The following is a 20,819-nucleotide window of genomic DNA, read 5'->3' as shown; positions in this document are numbered from 1 at the left end:
TTTCCTTAAAAATAATAACGAGATTTTTAGCCATAACACTTCCACTTTCAATTCAGTTACAAAGTATTAATATTGACTATACACAATCTATAGAAATGATCAACAATCTTAAAAATGTGTTATCTACAATAAGACAACATTTTGGTGTGTGATATTATGTGATCAAAATAACCTATATCAAATATATTACCAATTTTGTTAAAAAATAAGAATATTTGTTATTAATCATGATTGAAGAATCATTATACAATTTATATGTGCCCCCCCCCCTCCTATCAAAATACCCAAAATCCGCCCCTGAGGAGGGGTATGGACACTCACGATGTGGGAGGGCTTGTGGTATGACCACCTGCCGCATAGAGGGGGGACACGGTATGGTTAGGTTAGGGACGGCCAAACACAATGGGATTTATGGTATTTGCCTGGGGGCAGAACATATACTACTCTCCTCCTTTAATCAATTAATATAAATACTGAGATGAAAACTTAGTAGTATTTGTCACCACTCAGGGATCACCCCAGGACGTAATAATGCAGTAATTTCCTCTTGCTTTCTGAATTGCAGTTGATTCTTTGAATTTTTCATTGATGAAATCTTCTTTTTCAGTGGATTTTTTACTGATTTTGGATTTTTGTTACTAATTGTGGTTACGATTGTGTAAATACAATTATGTTAAAATTTTATTACTATAGAAATAAACCTGATAAAATATAAAATTTTGCATTATAAGATTTTTATTTTTTTTTTTAATCATCATATTTTACCGTGTAGGAACTAATGTATATAGTTGTTTACCTGCTACTCTCGTGTAGGAACTTACTATTCCCCGTGATTTTTATACGAATAAATTGTGTCATTAATTATTTCACTCATATAAAATCAGTATACTTACTTTCACTGTCTAAAAAAATAACAATTTTCATCATTTTCATATGAAAAAAAAATAACAAAATATAATATTTAAGACGTATCTATACAATTAATAATGGAACTATTGCACGTTATGTAGTAGATACAATTAAATTCGTACATTTTATTAAAAAATGAAATAATATTATTAATATTGTGTAGTAAAACGTCATTTTCCCATAATAGAAAAATCGATTATTTTATGTTAAAGTAAATCTTAAAGTTCTCTTTTAAATTTACACAAAAATATACATTTTATCTTTTACATTCCGACTAAGTATTCAAGTTCAGTAAACTTTGTATTCACATTTTGTTTTTGATACATTTATTTTACATTAAATAGGTTGATATCAACATTAATAAATGGTTATTTTGTTGATAATCACATACCTAGGTGTAAAATTATATTATAATATTGAAAATATGTGTCCTACTTAATATCAATTTTATATTTAAATATAAATACAAATATAATATTAATTATTACCTTCTACATTACCAGCTTTAGAGCTTATTATAAATATAACAGTTAATGTCATAAAAACTTTATAAGAAATCATGGTTGTTATTGTTCAGATCACTACACTGAACGAGCATAAACTTTATTGTGCAAAGAATATGATATGATTGTGTTCTGAATAGGTATTACGAAGACGCAGTATGATATAATATGGACTATTGAAAAACTAAATAAACATTTCATACAAACAATTTGGTCGTTTATAATATATATTATTTTAATTCAATATTTGTTGTTGGATTGTTGCTATTGTTCTGTAGATACCTATTATGTAGAAAACACGATAACATACAAAATACAAACTGTGTTACACAACTGCAATTTCTTTGATTCATATGACGTGTTTAATACAACCATACTGCAACTTAAAATCATGGTTTTCAATATTTCATTTATCAATATATATTATTTTCAAAATACAATAAATGAAATTAATTCAGTGGATTGAAATCTAAATAATTTACGAGCTAAACTATGTACGACTTTAAAGTTGAAAATTTAAATGTTTAAAATTAAATTGACACATTTGAAATAAGTACCTACCACAAAACAATTAAACCGGCCCTAAGTAGAATCACATTGCACATTTGACAAATACAAATTTCTAAGACCGGTTTCTGTTTAATTAAATAAAAAGGAAAATTTTGTCTAGTTGAATTCAAATCGTCCATAATGTAATTAAGGTTTTATATGTTATACCACCTTGGTTATACCTACTACATCAACATTATAAAATAATAAATATTAAATTATTAAATTATAGTGGCGCAATTATCGGGAGTGTGAGGTGTGCAATTCACAGGGACTCCTAGTTTTTGGGGTTAGATTAGAGATTTCATATACCATATTCCTACTATAATGTGCAATATACAAAATAATATAAAAATAATTTAATATTAATACAATTAATATAATATATTCTTTATAGATATATTATAAAATAGAGCCTCCTTTTTTGTATGTACGATCATATCTCGAAAAAACTTCTACTTATTTTAATACGGGTTTTACTAATAAATCAGTCAAGTCATTCCCCGTGACATTCCCTGGTTTTAATGTATAATAATTTTCCTTGGTAAGATTAATTGGGTGGCCGAAAATAATAACAATCTATGTCTATATATAATATATATAAAAATACATTTTTATCGGTATGTCATTGATCTCCTCCTAAGCCACTGGACATTTTTTGTGTGTTTTTGAGTGAGTCCCTCAATGGTTTAGAATCACAATTATACCCAGTTGGTTCAGCCCGGAGAGGTGCTCAAACAGGTATTTTGTTTATAAATGGTTGCTATTAGTTCTAGAAAAAATAATTAGAAAAAAAAGGTGAGAAGGTGGGAGTCGCTCTGCTGTACAGTAGGTTATGTGTGGGTCACTGCAATAAATGGTGTTAAATTTGAATTCAATGATATACTATCATTGTATAAGAAAAACGATTCTGAGCGAAAACAGTCAGTCAGCCTATGATATTACCAAGTATATTTGATGATATTATTGTGAATAAAGTAATTTATATATAACCTATTTATGTGGAACCTTTGTTTTAAATTTTCAATCCTTAGCTACAAAAGTTGAACATTTTATAAATTTTTAACTACAAAATAATTATTAAATTATAAATTTGATAAATTTTGTTAAAATTTAAACTTTCAATGCTTGTAAAAAAATTGTGCCTATGTATTTTTAATTTTTTTCAACTGCTATTAGAACGATATATCAGGAGCCTTATATTACGCTTTTTTACCCAACAAATAAAATTGTATTATTATTAATAGAAAAGAAAACTAAAATAATTGAAAACCGACAATATACGTTAACAGCTCAAAAAAAGTCCTAGTATTTTCAAGTATCTACAGTCATAAGTTTTTAATTACAACAAAATAAGAAAATCGTTACATGAAATATCGAGTGAATATCAAATGTTATAAAAATATAAATTTCACTCATAAAAATTCGATTTGACGTTCATGTAGTCATTTTTTTTTTTTTTTGATAAAGGTAGACAAAAACTTATGTATATTCTTGTATTACATTTTCAAATCTTAGATGTAAAAAGAATAATTTTTATAAATTCCCAACTCAAAATAATTTGCTACTTTTCGTGATTTGTCCGTATTTTGTCAAGATTTAAACTTTAAATGCTTATAAATAAAAACTGTGACTAAGGATTTTTAATTTTTTGCATCTGCCTTTAAAACAATAACCTAGGAGACTTCTATTAAATTTTCAAGATTTTTTACCCACCAGATAAAATTTGATTGATATTTAAAGAAAAAAAAACTAAAAAAAATGGAAACTGAAAATGTCCGTAAACAGCTCAAAATAAGTCATAATATTTGGAAAATGTTATGGTGTATAGAAAATGCTAATATAAACATTCAGTCAAAATTGCATGTACCTACGGTCGTTTGCTTTAGAGTTGCACACAAAACCAAAATCGATTTTCTCAAAAACAAATTTTGCGTAAAAATTCCTGTTTTTCCTTAATTTTTCTTTTGTTTTTCACGGCACTTTTTTCACCTCCCAAAGTACCAAATAAATTCACTTTCCTATCAGAAAATATACTGTTGAAGAAAATCTAAGAACTTTTACTGTTCCAAAAGGTGATGACAGGCAAAAAAATATAAAAAAGTTTGTTTGAACCACTTAAAACTGTAATAGTAATATCTTATTGTTAAATACAGAAAATTAGAAAACTTAACTTTACAAAAAAAAAGGCCAAGGAGTGATCAACCCCCCCACCGTTAATACGCCACTGTTTTAAATTATGCTTACCATTAGTTACTCTGGCAGATGAGGTAAAAGGATCCATCAAATCGTCGCACGCTTATAGTTTTGAATAAAGAAAATATATCTTAAAACAAATATTAGAGTTGGATGTATATTTGTAGCTAATATATAGGTTCTCAAAAACTATTTGACCAATTTTGTGAAAATTTCAAATTGTTCTTGGAGATATTTGGAAAGTTTAGAGAGTAGTTTGAACTAGGTTCGATTTATACCAAGTGCTATACCCAATCCACCGCAAATGAATTGTCCATCTTGGTCGATTTCCTTCACAAAGCTCCCAAATTTATCTGTGAACTAATGTACCAAGGTAGGTACTCCAAAACCAATATACACTTATATAATCTAAATTATATATTTTTTCATTTTTTGGCGGGCGAAACTGGGTTATAGGTGCAACTAAAATTGGATGTTGGTTTATCAAATATTAATAGCCTCAAAAAATTACTATGTTCAATAAAAGTAATTTCAATAGATTATTACTTGAAACTTGGAGGGTGTATATAGCTTGATTTTTCAACACATATAGGCTATAGATAGGTAAAGGGTAGCTAACACATAATTTTTTTTTTAGAATACGAAAAAAAAAAATGTTTTTTGTTAATCTAAATGTTAACAAATTGAGATCGGCTTAGTGCTCTAGAGTTTCAATGCACTCATTATACAGTATAGGTACTCGCAACATAACGCGGCCTTCGATGGCGTTTCTCTTACAGGTGGGTAATAGCAGAGTAAAGTTATACCAGGTGACTGCTGTTCAAATAACGATTGAAACCGACGTCTTCGGAAATGTTCCACACCGTACAACACCAAAGGCTGATGTAGAAACTATATTTTTGAAAAAAAAAGTTTCGATCAACCTTGCTAATACAGTAACACTGTTACGTCGACCTGTTTTCTTAAAATTACACAGGTCAAAATATGGGTACGAGTTAGCAAGTTAGCCGTCTCGTGTAAAATAATATAATCGTTAGGTCTTATCCCGTTTTAACTTAATAAGCACTCTGACACAACCATAGCTTTAGATCTGTATGTTATTTCCTCTTTGGTTCTATTAACAAGTTTTAATTAGTAAAAATGTTGTTTCAAAATGTCATTGTACCTATGTTATTACAAGAACAGTCCGACACATCGTTATTCGTTTCAGCAACGTAAAACATACATAATGTTATAATTATTAAAACAGAGTATGACTTAGGAAAATTGTGACTTTGTACTTAGTACAGACAGTTTGTTGTCAAAATGTGCGTGTGTTTGCAATTTTTTTACGAATTTTTTCTACCATTTTTGTGTTGTGGACAGACAAAAAAAGTCGTTTTTTGGATAAAACTATCAAATCATTTATTATTGTGAAAACACATTTTAAAAACTATTTTTTTAGTGAATTTTTTAGTATTGTATTAAAAGAAACTACGTTACTCGATGCACTTAGTTCTGCACAAAAGTACACAAAAATAGCAGAAAAAGAAATTTACCAGCCATCATCATCAAAATATTTTTTTTTTGTATTTTATGTACATATTAATATTTTATTGATTGCATTTCAAAACTATTATAAATTACACATTTTATCTGATTTTTTTATATTATTATATTTAATTGAATCACTTTAGCACAGGGATGGCTAACTCAAATGATCTTGCGCAGTTGCGGGCCACATATAGAGTTGCCAAAAAAAAAAAAAAAAAGTCATCAGCCAAAATATTAATATAATCAGTGATTATTAATCACATATTGTTTTATTCAAAATTAGGCCACATATAAAATTATAAAAGTATTTAAAAAAAATTAAAATATATAAAATAATAATAAAAGTATTTAATACAAAAAAAATGGAATGAACATTACTATTTAGTTAGATATTTGTTTCTCAACTCGTTCACTAAACTTTTTTAAATCAATAGAAATGCTTGTATTTGCACACCGTAATTGATGTTGCAGGTTTTCATCTGTTAGGTTTGAGAGTGATTTATTTTTGTGAATTTCATTTTCAAAAAAAAACGATTCGCAAGTGTAAGTCGATCCAAAAGCACTCACAACTTTTTGTGCCAGATTTTTCAAATTAAGAAAATTTTCATTTGTGATATTAATATAATAAAAATCTATTTTTGATTTTGATGTTTCAAAAATGTGTTTTAATTCATTATTGCATTTTAAGTCAATGAGTTTCATTTGAAGATATTCTGGGGAAAAATTCACATCAGTATGAAAAGGAGATGAATATATTTCAAATATTGTCTTGTATTTGTCTAAATAACTTTCAAAAGCAGCAATAAGTTTCCTTATTTCTTGTGCATATTTAATGCCATCGATATGTTTTGAATTTTCAATTCGTTTAGCAATGGAAAGTGTTGGACGTTATTATTTTGTAATTGAAATTCAAATAACAATAATTTATTCTGAAATCCATTGATGTATTACATGAGTCAATTATTAAATTATCTATTATTGCTATAAGCTGGTGTCTACTCGTATATATTTTTATTAGATTAGATTAGAATTATTATTTTTGTTGCGATTACGTTATTAATAGGGCTGGGATTTCGATGCACTTTGCATTGTTTTCCAAAGCTTACTGTGCAATGCTTGTCTTGTCACAAATTTGTTTTATGTACATTGAATGTAATTAAAAGCTGATATTCAAAAAGCACCAAATCAAATCGGAAAAATCATATACCAAAAACATACTACTACTTTAAATAAAAACAAAGGATTCAAAATCATTTCCGATGTATCTAATATTTTGAACGTTCAAGGCGCAAATGAAATTCCGGGTGATCTTACAGCGAATGATTTAGTCTTCTTCAAATATTCGCCAATCACTTCAGTAGATGTTGAAAGGAGTTTTTCCATCTTCAAGAACTTACTGGCAGGCAACAGAAGATCATTTTTATTTGAAAATCTGAAACAAGCCCTCTCGTGGTTCAGTGTAACAGTTCAGAATGTACAGGTAAATAAATATACGATCTAAACGTATTATATAATTTATAAAAATATTTTTTTTTCAGATTGAACGAAGTCCACGTCTATGAGATTAATACCGGGTTGCATGAAACCGTTCCTTAAATTTATTTAATGAATAGTTTTATTGAATCATTAAATAATTTTATTAAGCGATTTGGGTTGCACAAACAGTTGAATAAAAATGAATTGGTTTCAAATATGATACCAAGGTTTATGTTGAAGTCTGAAGCTTATCACTGAAAATTGATAACAACTAATCAGCTGTTGTTTTAGTTTGAAAATTTAATCGGTAGTTCGGTACAAAATAATTGCATTTATATTGTATAATATTATACTACCTAGTACCTAACTATTGTCTATTTAATGTGTTTTTATGTTTACCTACGTCCTACGTCTGTAATAAGTAAAGTATAATTTTATTATGTCAGAAGTGAATGTAAGTGATTTTAAATTAAAACGGCTAAGGGGAAAAAACTTTACCGAATGGGAGAAAGATATGTTCGTTAGTTAAAAAATAAGAGTGAATTGACTTCTTATAAAATTAAAATGTAAGATTATTATCTAGGAAATCTCATAGGCTATTTATTATATTTTAATTTTAAAGCGAGTTATAAGTATTTTTAATTTTAAGATGTACCTACACACAATTTACAATTTTAAAATACTTATAACTCGATTTAAAATTAAAATATAATAAAAAAGCCTACGTGATTCACTATAGATAATAATCTTACCTTTGAATTTTATAAGATTATTTTTATATTAATTTTAATTTTATTAGATACATTTTATAATTTTATATTCACTTTTATTTTTAAAATAACGGAGCTAAACGTGATTTTCTGAGCGTAAAATGTGCAATGCGTACGTATGTAAGACCAGGGGGTGGCTAATTGGCTATAAAAAGTGTAAATAAAAGACATATTGTATTTGTATACTTAGCCACCTCCCCTATACAAAATTCCTCACTGTGTAAGACGGAGACAACAAGACAACATAATTTGAGGGTGCGAGTGTGCGACGTCCCCTTGGGCTGCCCGTAACCGATTTTTTCGATCAAAAACTCGCCTAGCACGCCACTGCAACGTAGTGAACTGATTTCGGAAATTTTTTTTTAAATTGGTTTCAAAACCAGGCACAGACTTATCTAATCATTTATGACTAATACATGCCTTGGATGGCAGCGAAAAATTGCAAATTGCCACTATTATAGACCAGAGCGGAGGTCTTAAATCTTAATGCATCAACACATGTGTTCAGTTCAACAGTAACTTTACCATAATATATAACGTTACATTTAGAAAAACAAATAAAAATATAGGTAGGTACTATACATTTTGATGTAGGTTACACTATACATACTTGAAAGGTACCTGTAGCATAGTATCTTAAAGTCACCAAAATTTGTATTTCTGGAGAAATGGCGAAGCTTCTATTTGTAGAACGTCGCAAATCGTTTCCAATTAAATGTAATAAAAATACAAAAGTTTCCTTTGATAGTCTATTGTAAAAAAATGCATTTATTGTGTATCAAATTAGGTACGATTTACATTATATTTAACTTATTGGTTATTATAGCTATTAGTTACTTACCTAAACCTACTTTTAAAGTCAAAATCGTCGAAATCCTCCAATGGGCTTGACCTATCCCGAAAGAATCTTGGTCTGGGTAAATAAAATAATACATCCAACACCATTTCATCATCAGAATTAGATGAGTCGGAATCAGTCATTTTTCAAAGTGTATTTAATTACTTTGTGATGTAGGTATTAAATATTAATAATTAATTATATACGTGGTAAGCAAGTAAAAATTCAAGAATGTAACATGTAAGAGTGTGTAAGTGGTGTAACGCATTGACAAGACGCATAGGTAGTTACTGACGTAGGTACCTACTGTATACTACTGTTTAATGAACGAATAAATTTTTATTCAACCGAAATCGGATCATTAGTTTAATTGACCGGTAACCAATAGTTTAATGACTCAATAACGTTATTGAACGTTTATTTTACATTTAGTGGATGAATAACTTTTTATTCATTCAATAGCGTACTATTGGTTTATTAAATATTTAATGAACGTTCATGCAACCCGGCATAAGTCTACCTAGCTTTGTGTGCAACTTTTTTAGATTTATACTAAAACTATGTATAAACACTTGTAATAGATTTTATAATGCATTTTTTAAAACATTTTATTGTAATTTATACTAAAATAATTAAAAATAAAAAAATTTTTAGATAATAAAAGCATTTTTTTAGGGCATTTTTCGGGGTTTTTTAGGGCATTAAAATCTCAGCCCTAGTTATTATTATTTGATAAATGTCGCAGCCCGCAAATCTGTCCATGGTCACAGGTTGGCCATCCTGCAGATTAGCATATACTATTAATCCCGGAAATGCACTAAGACCTTAAACATTTATTTAATATATTATAAATCCAGCATAAAATTTACTATAAATGTACTAAAGAATCATAATTTAAAAAGAGAAGGGAAGTAGATAATCACTCTGCAGTAAAGTAGGTGTCGAGTGTTCTTCATCATTGAGTAAGTCACTGGAACGGTTGTGTGTTAAATTTGAATTCAATGATATAAAATCACTATACCTATATACAAAAAACGGTTCTGAGCGAACGCGTTCTGTTAGAACTATAATATTAATAAATAATATATTTTATAATATTTTTGCTATTAAAGTAATTTATTTTATTATTATACATTACTACATTCTACATTAGTGTAAGTACACTAGATTGAAATAATTTTGTCAAACAATTTGCATTTGAAAGTTACATTGTGTGTAATGGTATCCAATAATATACTTTAAAAGTTTAATAGTAGGTACCCACGGATAATATTTTAAAATTACAACAAGATTAGCAAATTTTATTTCATCAAATGTTATTCGTTGTTTAAATATCTAATTATGTCCAAATTTAAACTTAAAATATCTATTAAAGTAAATTTTTATATATATTATTATGGCTTTACCTTGATTTAAATTATTAACCTTTATTCTTTAGCAATAAAAAAATTAACATTTTATGTATTTTTAAACTCAAAATAGTTCATAAAATGTTTGAGATGTCGATGAATATGTAAACATTTGATCTTTAAATGTTAATAAAAAAAAAAATTTTTTATATATTTCTAATTTATTTCAACTTTGTTCACTCGGCCACTCCGTCCCCCTTATAGGTATATTGGATATATTATTATTATTATTATTGGAAAGGCTTATTTTATAATATTATCTGTACAGTAAATTACAAGTGGGTCACTGTAATGGATGGTATTACCACTATTAGGTACATTTGATTTCAATGATAGCATGGTATACGAAAAACAATTTTTTAGCGAAGATGGTTTGTCAGTCTAGGATATTTTATATTTTATTTTTTATTGTTTTCACTTATTATTAATACAGTAGCCGGTAACATGAATTAATATTATTAAATTACAAAAACATAACCAACTAAAATATTGGTTATTAATATGTAATTTCGTCCTAATTTGAACTTAAAATAACTATAAAAAACTCTGTTTATGTATATTTTTAAATTTTTTGTTACAGAATTAACTACTTGCGCGGAACCTTGTTTTAAATTTTCAATCCTTAGTTAGGTATGAAAGTTGAAAATGTTATACAATTTTTAACTACAAAATCATTTTAGATTCTGAGCGAAGCGATGAATGTATTGATTTTACAATGATGTGTGTTTTTTTTTTATTTTTTTTACTTTTGTGACTGTCATCACCTTTTAGGACAGTGAAAGTGCTTGGATTTTCTTCAACAGTAACTTTTCTGATAGGAAAGTGAATCTAGTTGGTACTTTGGGGGGTCAAAAGTAAAAATTTCCTAGTAGTTTTCAAAAGCGACGTGAAAAACAAAAGAAAAATTAAGGAAAAACGGGAATTTTTACGCAAAATCTTTTTTCGAGAAAATCGATTTTGGTTTTTGGTGTAACTCTAAAACAAATGACCGTAGGGACATGACATTTTGACTGAATGTTTATATTAGCATTTTCTATACACCATAAAATTTACAAAAAATTTTGACTCTTTTTGAGCTGTTTACGGCCATTGTCAGTTTTCAATTTTTTTAGTTTTTTTTTTCTATAAATATCAATAAAATTTTATCTGTTGAGTAAAAAAGCTTGAAAATTTAATAAAAGGCTCCTAGGTTATTGTTTCAAAGGCAGATGAAAAAAATTAAAAATCCTTAGTCATAGCTTTTATTTATAAGCATTTAAAGTTCAAATTTTGACAAAATACGGAAAAATCACAAAAATAGCAAATTATTTTGAGTTGAGAATTCATAAAAATTTTTCTTTTTAAATCTAAGATTTGAAAATGTAATATAAGATTACTCATAAGTTTATCTACCTTTATCAAAAAAAAAATGTCTACAAGAAACTTTAATTAAATTGTTATGAGCGTCTGAAATTTATATTTGATATTTACTCGATTTCTCATGTAACAATTTTCTTATTTTATTGTAATTAAAAAAAAAAATGACTGTAGATACTTGAAAATTTCACTGAATGTTTATATTAGCATTTTCTATACACCATAAAATGTTGAAAATATTTTGACTCTTTTTGAGCTGTTTACGGACATTGTCAGTTTTCAATTTTTTTAGTTTTTTTTTCTATAAATATCAATAAATTTTTATTTGTTGGGTAAAAAAGCGTGAAAATGTAATATAAGGCTCCTGATATATCGTTCTAATAGCAGTTGAAAAATATTGAAAATACATAGGCACAATTTTTTTTATAAGCATTTAAAGTTCAAATTTTGACAACATTTATCAAATTTATAATTTATTAATTATTTTGTGGTTAAAAATGTGTAAAATGTTTAACTTTAATGGTTAAAGATTGGAAATTTAAAACAAGGCTCCACGTAAATAGGTTATATATAAATTACTTTATTCACAATAATATCATCAAATATACTTGGTAAAATCATAGGCTGACTGACCGTTTTCGCTCAGAATCGTTTTTCTTACACAATGTGTTATGAACGCACTTAGGTATTTAGTCACAAATAAATAATATAGTCACAACACAAATTGAAAAAAACTAGATTAACTTTATTGGGTGTCATTAATAACGGCAGATGCTTCTAAAATAATATAATTAATATTAAATGTTCCGAATGTTATGTGAGGTTCTGACAATCATAAGGCTCTGATTTAAAACCGAGACTGACTCGCTTGTGTTATACACAGCGAGTCGTTGCTCCGTCCGGGCCGAAAGGGTTTGCTCAGCACATTCCGTTTTGGCCGGTGGTGGTGTACAATATCACTAATACTAATAACATAATATGAATATATTATATTCTACATATAAAGTAATCAGGGGTTCTTAGTATTCACAACACCCCTACCCCTAAATGGAACATAGGGGCTATTTAAAAAAAAAAAAAATACTAAAATAAATATACTAAGTATTAATAATAAAATAAAATACTATAATAGTTATTCTATTGCTAATTAATTTGTTGAAGTCTCAGTGTCAGGGAGATCTGGCTCATACAATTTTACATTTTCCTTTTTGATTTTAATGAGAATAAAAACACTTATCATAATGCAAAATATTATAAATATATAGATTAAAATTATGTGTACATCAAAAGCTTTAATAAATGGAGGTTCTGTTGGATTTTTGTTAAGATTTCCTAAGTTTGGAGGTTCTGAGAAAACTTGATTAAATCTTTTACTATTTGTACATTACTAAAGTTTTGGGGTACAATCAAATTCAACAAATCCTCGAAGGACTGTTTCATATTAACTTTAGGGTTTTCTGGGATTATATCTAAATGTGTATTTGATTTCACATGATTTAAAGGTAATAATAAAGATCTTTCAGTATGAAGTTTACATGTCATTGAAATAGAAAACCTGCCTAACCCATAGATTTTAAAAGAAAATGCTCTGTTTGGATTTACACAATCAATCGTTATCATTTCCAGTGGAGTGTAAAATAACCACGTATTTGAATATGATAGATGATTCCAAATCACTAAATTTGAGGTAACAAATTTAATTTTACAATTATTTGGAAAGTTCTGTGGGTTAAATAGCAGTGCTATTTCACATAAATTAGTACTTACTCTATGGTAGATAGGTTGGTTATTTTTACATAATGTATAAGTTTTTAATTGTTTACACGTTTTCCACTGTCTGTTTGTCATACCGAAAAAAATTCTCTTTATCCTGACTAATTGCTAATACTTCAATTTCAGGTTCGATTAAGACTATACTTTTACTATCGTATTCTATTGGTAAAGGTATTATATTGTAAACGGTTAAGTCATTACTATGTACTAAAGGGATTTTTGTGACAAATACCAAATATTTGTCTCTATGGAAAATTGCCACTTCAGATAATTTAATAATTTCTGAAATAGTTTCTTGTGTTATTTCTAATGGTAGGGCGGTTCCTAATGTTAGGTTTATTTTTATTTCTCGGAGCTTTGTTAACCATTTCTGAGCTGATAAGATGGTAGTATGTAACTTCACATTTAAAGCTGTGTTGACAATTTCGATTAGGTTCTGTGTTTCGTATGTGTATTGGTTTAACATAACTTCGAATAGCACTGTTTGTTCTAATAACGTAGTTTTTACCACGATTATGTCAATCTTTTGTGTATTTCTTTTGCCTTGTTCGCTTAAGACTTGATTATTCTCTTCTTACTTTTGCTGGTTTGTTAATACTCTTGACAATGTACTTTTGTTTTCCGTAAGCTTCGTTTGAATCATCCGTATTTGTTCTGGTACCAAGTTCAAAGTGTTTTTATTGGTTTGTGTTAATTGTTTGATCTTACTAAAGATAAATTCCATGTCGATGTTCTCAATGTTTCCATAAAGTACACTGGCCAGACGACTTATAGCATTCCTGAGTCCACGACGGAATCTATCGTTAGAATTCACGCTTTGTCCTAATGTAGATAAAATATTTTGATGATTTATCTCAATCTCATATAAATACGGTAGAGTAGCTTGTGAAAACAATTGACAAATATATATACTATCGTTGTTTTCAAGTTTTTGTCGTATTTCCCTACAAAGTTGAGAAATAATGTGATAAAGCTCTGACAACATTAAATACTTTATCGAATAATTATCTAGGTCAAGGTAGTTAATCAATTTCCACTCTGAATTTGATGTCTTCATAGTCCCTACATATTGATAATATAGACCTTCATGGCTGTTAAAGTTAGTAATATTAACTGCCTCTTCTAATGGAAATTTCTGTGGTTCTCCTACCATCACCTGCAGAATGGTCATCATTACTATCACTTGTGCACTGACCATTGTAAGTTTCTGAAAAGTATTAAAGGTTATTTATTATTATTCATGAAATATTTTCAAAAGATTCTGATGAATTGTGTGCCTCCGACCTTTCATGTTAATTACAACGTTTTTCCGTTCCGGATCAACGTCTAGGACTTTAAATGGTCCTAGCCATTTGGGAGCTAATTTACCCTTTGAAATTTTATCTTGTTGTAAAATTTTGTTTCCGACTACTATGTTCTGGCTTCTCAAGGTCTTGTCATACCTCTCCTTGGACTTATGTTTTGCTTCTAACAGGTGTTTTCTAGCGATTTCCTGTGACTCCCGCATTTGTTTCTTTATTTCGTAGTTATAATCGTCGTAATTATATCTAGGTTCTAGGGTATTCAACCTTGGTACTACCAATGGGTGTCCATAGACCAGTTGATATGGTTGGAACTTTGTCGCCGAGTGAATTGTCGAATTATGACAAAACATCGCGTAGGGTACTTTAGTGTCCCAGTTCAGCTGGTCCTTCTCTATGAAGTTCCTCAAATATTCACCCAAAGTTCTGTGGCTTCTTTCAAGACTTCCATTGATTTCGGGGTGATACGGTGTTGCTGAGGTTTGGCGTATTTTCAACAGTCGACACACTTCTTTTTGCTTAGGAATTCTGTTCCGCAATCCGTCATGAGACTTTGAGGTATCCCATGAAGACATACAATTTGCGTAACGAAATGGTAGGCTACTGTGTTTGCCTCATGATTCTCCATGGGAACGGCCCATGCCAATTTGGTGAGGTCGTCTTGTAAAGTAAGAATGAAATTATTTCCGTTGTTTGATTTTGGCAAGGGTCCTACATATCTAGGAAAATTTTCTCGAATGCTCTGTTTGCTGTGGTGGTGATTACCATTGGCTCCTTCAACGTTCTGATGTTCGTTTTATTTTTCTGACATGTTGGACATTTCTGTATATATTCCTTAATTTGTCTCCTCATACCTTTCCAATAGTATTGAGAGTTGATTCTGTTAAAGGTTCTGGTGATTCCCTGATGGCCTCCTAAAGGATTTTCATGCATTTCTCTAATTTTCTGTTCTTTATTCTCTTCAGTAAGCGCATCCTTACTATACACTCGAATATATATTGGAGAGTCCCGAAAAATATAACGCAACATATTTCGCACTACCTCCCACTTGAGTCCGTCTAAACCGCAGCCTAGACGAGGGCAAGCAAGCGTAGTGATCTTATGTTCCATGCACGCTTCTTTAAGATTTTGAAGACTTTTGTAAAATGTTTCGTGTGACGGCTTCTGCCGATAATATTCTTTTGTGATTAAATAGAAAACCATTCGTTCATCTTGTCTAATATAAGCAATTTCTGTGAGTTTCTTTCGTTGTCCTCGTAATTGTGTAACTTGTCCAAACTTTCACCAAAATTGTAATGCAAGGCCTCTCGACATGTTTAGGTCGCCAGAGACACAATGAACTAACGAAACATCTGATGAAGTATCAAAAATATCACCATTTACTTCTGTAACATTAGCCGTTGGTGAATGTTCTGCTGCTAAAAATTATTGGTATGGTTCCGAAATACCCGAAGCTGTTGAAGCTGTAGTACTGGCATTTTGCAAATTTTGATTATCCGGGTTTTCTGTGATATCTGTTGTATCCAGATTTTCTGTGATGCCAGGAGTTTCTGAAATTTTCGAAGCGCTTTTAGACCTAGTTACTACAAGATGAATTCTACTTAAAGCGTCTGCATTTATATAACTGGTGCCTTGCTTGTATTGAATTTCATATTCATATTCTTCAAGTTTTAATCTCCACCTTATTAGTCTGGATCCTGGGTCTTTTATGTTAAATAGCCATGTCAATGCTCGATGGTCTGTGATTATCGTAAACTTCTGTCCTAAGAAGTATGGCCTGAATTGCTTTACACCCCAAACTATTGCACATAGCTCTTTTTCTGTAGTGTTATAATTTTGTTCAGCCTTATTTAGATTCCATGATGCATAGGCTATGGGTGCATCTTGCCCAATTAGACCTTGTGAAAGGACACAACCTATAGTGAAATTTCTGGCATCGCACGTTAAATTGAAAGCTTTAGTGAAATCAGGGTACTGTAGTAAGGGTTCCTGAGTCAGCGTAGCTTTTAACTTTTTGAAAGCTTCTTGGCATAAATCAGACCAGCTAAACTGCGCATCTTTCTTAAGTAAAGCTGTAAGAGGCTTCGAAGTTTGTCAATACTTGGGTATAAAACGACGATAGTAACCGGATAACCTAAGAAAAGACTTGAGTTCCTTGGTATTGGTTGGTATCGGAAAACCCAAAACACATTTAATTTTCTGCGGATCGGTTCTGATGCCTTTATCCGTTATTACGTGTCCTAGATAATTAACCTCTTTCCGCATAAATGAGCATTTTGAAGGGTTCAATTTCAAATTAAATTCCCTTAGTCTCTTGAACACTTCTTCTAATTTTTTAGAATGGTCTGTAATGTTCAGTTCATATATTATTATATCGTCTAAATAAACGAATGCTTTCAGTCCATTGAGTCCTGTTAGTACAGTGTTCATTAATCGTTGAAAGGTAGCCGAAGCCCCCTTTAAACCAAATGGTACCCGCAAGAATTCAAAATGACCCTTATCTGATGAAAAAGCGGTTTTACTTTGATGGTTAGGGTGCATCGGAACCTGGTGATACCCTTGGGATAAATCTAGGGTTGAATCATATTTTGACTTTCCTAATTGATCTAGGATCTCGGTTATGTTTGGTAAGGGAAAAGCATCCCCTACTGAAACTTGGTTCAATTTTCGAAAGTCCACGCACACGCGGTATTGCGTGGTGCCGTCTGCAGTGGGTTTCTTTGGAACCACCAATAAGGACTACTACTTGGTGTGCTTATATCATCTTCTTGAAGTTTCTGTATCTGTTTATCGATCTCTTGCTTATGTTTATAAGGAAGGCGATAAGACCTTTCATTAATTGGTTGCGTCGCAGGGTTTATGTTAATTTCGTGATAAACAGCGTTGGTACAAGATAATTTGTCCCCTTCTAGGTGAAAAATATCAGAACAGTGTTTACATATTGTCATTAATGAATCATACTCTTCTTTATTTAAATGTTCCGTGTGAATTTCTTCGTTCAATTTACTGAGTCTACTTCCATTTGCTGAAGTTTCTTCATTAGACCGAATGGCGTTAATTTTACTTTCCATAAACTCTTCATGCTTGATTGAAATCAAATTCTGATCTGGCACTGTCACAACATGTTCAGTCGGGTAAATCATGGAAATAAAGACTTTTCAGTCGTTTACTTTATTTATAGTATTGCTACACATTATCGTCTTAGCAATTGTCTGCGCTGGCACTAAAACCATTTCTCCATATTTTCGATCGGTTATAGGAATACTCACTTGAGTTTCCGTCCGTGGTCGTAATACGATGTTTCCATTTGTCCGATTATCTGTTATGTCTTGTAGCTCTAATGATCCATCGTCTCTTCTGGTTTTTGGAGATTCTGCCTGTTCTGAATTATTTAAACTTTCTGTAGTTCCGATACTTTCTGAAATGTCTGTTAGCATTAATTCTTTACGTTGGTAGTCTATTACTGTTTACATCCCGATGATAAAAGGTTTTCCCAGGATACCCTTATGAGGAACTGGGAATGAAGAATGGACCACCTGGAATAATGCCTTTCGTTTTTCTTGTTTAATCATTAGTGTTAACTCCACTGTCCCTAGTGATTGTAGTACATGTCCTGTTATTCCCGTTAAAATGTGTTCTGTTGGTTCATAAACCATAACATCATCTTTTAAGGAGGATAATTTGATGAAGTTTAAATCGGATCCGGAGTCCACTAATAACTGTATGTTCTGGTTCATTGTCTCTGAACATTGACGGGACAAATGATCATATTTAAGGTTTTGGTAGTTAAATTGAAGCACGTTCAGGACGATTGGGAAAACGTAATCGCGGCTATCTTTAGGCTCCCAGCCGGATGGCTGCCGCTGGAGCCTGGCTGTGGTTGGTTTCCCGACTTATTTTCTTCATTACGTTTGCCAGTTACATATTTTAATTTCCGACATTCCTCTTTGGTGTGCCCTGGCTTTTTACAGTATTGGCAGTTAACTACGTTAATAGTATTCTGTTTATTTTTTGATGCTGTTGTATCCGATTGGTAACTTGAATTCCCTGTGTTTTTGTATCTGCAATCTCGAACCCAATGTCCAAGTTTTTTGCATACATGACACGGCCCGTTTGGTTTTTTGGCTGAAGTATAAGATTCTGTTCCCCGTTTCGTTGGTTGATATAGTTTTTTGGTTTCCACTGAAGCAGTTTTAATTTTTTCTTCCTCCCTGGCAGCTTGGATAGCCATTTCCAGTGTATGCGGCTTTCTTGCTTTAATAAAATCCTTCAAAATTCCCAAGCCTTCCATAAAGACTTGCTTTGTTTGACATTTGATGGATGCTTCCGTGGCCCGTGCAGCCTCAGCTGTTACTTCCGCTGTCTCCTGTTCAATTAGGAGCGTTTGAAGTTCCTCTATTCTCATTGAAAAGGATAATATATCCTCATCCTTCTTCTGTTTGGACGAATATAATTCGAGGTATAAGTGCTGTGTAGTACGTTGAGGTTCTAGGTTAGCCTTCAGAAATTCTCGTAATGCTTCCCACGTATAAAATGTTCGTTTCCTAGATACTTGACGAGCTTTACCAGTTAGTCTTGTCATTATCACCTGTAGTAGACGATTCTTGTAAGGCTCTTGTACGCATGATACTGCAAATTCACAATTTTCTAGAAAAATATCTAATTGTTCGATGTCCCTTCCATCGCATGATTTTGGCAATAAGTTAAAAGCTTCTTTTATTCCAATGTAATTAGACATTGACGGTTCTGGCTGTGGCGTTCCAGTGTATCCTTTCTTCCCTAAAGCTGCTATTATCTTAGCATCAATTAGTTCACGTATTGATTCTAAACTTGTTTTTTCTTGATCCGCGTTTTCCGCCTTCAACGAGTAATTTTGGCATAATTCTTTCATTCGTTGGTTAATCAACGCATCCAAATCAAATTCCTTCGAATGTTCCGTGTGAACTGAATTTTATTTTTTTGATTCCATTGAACTGTTATTCGTTTCATCATTTACTTTGTTTACTTTGTATCATACTTTGTTTATTCATTCCTTTTGGTTCCAGGAAAATTATGATGCGAATCACTTGTTTTTGCGAATTACGAATTTTCTTGTTATTAAATTCAATTATACTTTTATCTACTTCTTTCAGTTCTTTCGTGACGTTTAACAATAAATCTTCTGTATCTGAGTTTAAATCTGATTTTCGGATTAATAAATGGTCAACTGAGATTTCTGCTACCTCTCTACCTGCAAAAGGGTCTCCGGGATTAGCTCCCCTAATAGGTAGGCTAGCCCGGGTGGTTGGTACAGGTGTGAAAGGTAAAAGGGTTTGTGTGTCTGGGGGGAAATTATTAACTGAGGGAATTGTCTGGTCTAAATCTTTAGATGACCTATCTACGCTCCCCCTTCGACTCATTAACTTAATGCCCCTTAAGTAATAGTAATTATGTCACAATATAATTTAATTGTACAGTAATATTGTTCTTATTCTTATTGAGAAGAAGAAAAAAAAATATTCGTTGACAAACAAAGCGGAGGTTAGGCAGTTACAATTCAGCAGAGCACTAACTTTTATTGCTAACAAAAAAAAAAAATACAATCCCGTACGAAAATTATTACTCACGACGCGCGATGGTCAAATGAATATCCGTGGCTGTAGTCGTCCCCGTGACAGTTGCTGTTGAGGCGTAATGTAACTCGTACCCGTGTGACCTTCGCTGCGGCTCGTGGCTCGTGGCTCGGGCGGCTTGGCTTGGGCAGCTTGGCTCGGGCGGTTCGTGACGTCAGCGGCGGCTCACGGCGGCAGTCCCAGTGGCAACGCTGGTGGTAGTACTGGTAACAATTCCGGCGGCGGCCTGCGTAGCGACGTCAGCGATAATTCTCTGAATTCTATCGGCGACACCGACGACTGTTGTGGCACTGATATGTATAATATGTCCCTCCTATGAATTTTGTCGATGTCGACCCGATTATCGTCGAATACGTCGTACTACAAACGAGTATAATATTATAATAACAATAATGAAATATAACTATACCTCCTTAACAAAAAAAATAGATCGGTGAGTTTCTGTAAATGCTTCGTATGATTTTCGTCCGGTTGATAAATGCACTTCATATTTGACACTAAAGTTTTGATTTTCTTTCTTCCGATTTATGAAATGACGTAGTAGCGAGATACTGTAATTTGACTTTCTGGAAGATATTTTTTTATTGATAAAAG

The sequence above is a fragment of the Metopolophium dirhodum genome, chromosome 1 (assembly GCF_019925205.1).
Source record: "Metopolophium dirhodum isolate CAU chromosome 1, ASM1992520v1, whole genome shotgun sequence".
Taxonomy (NCBI): Eukaryota; Metazoa; Arthropoda; class Insecta; order Hemiptera; family Aphididae; genus Metopolophium; species Metopolophium dirhodum.
This window is presented reverse-complemented; position numbering follows the sequence as displayed.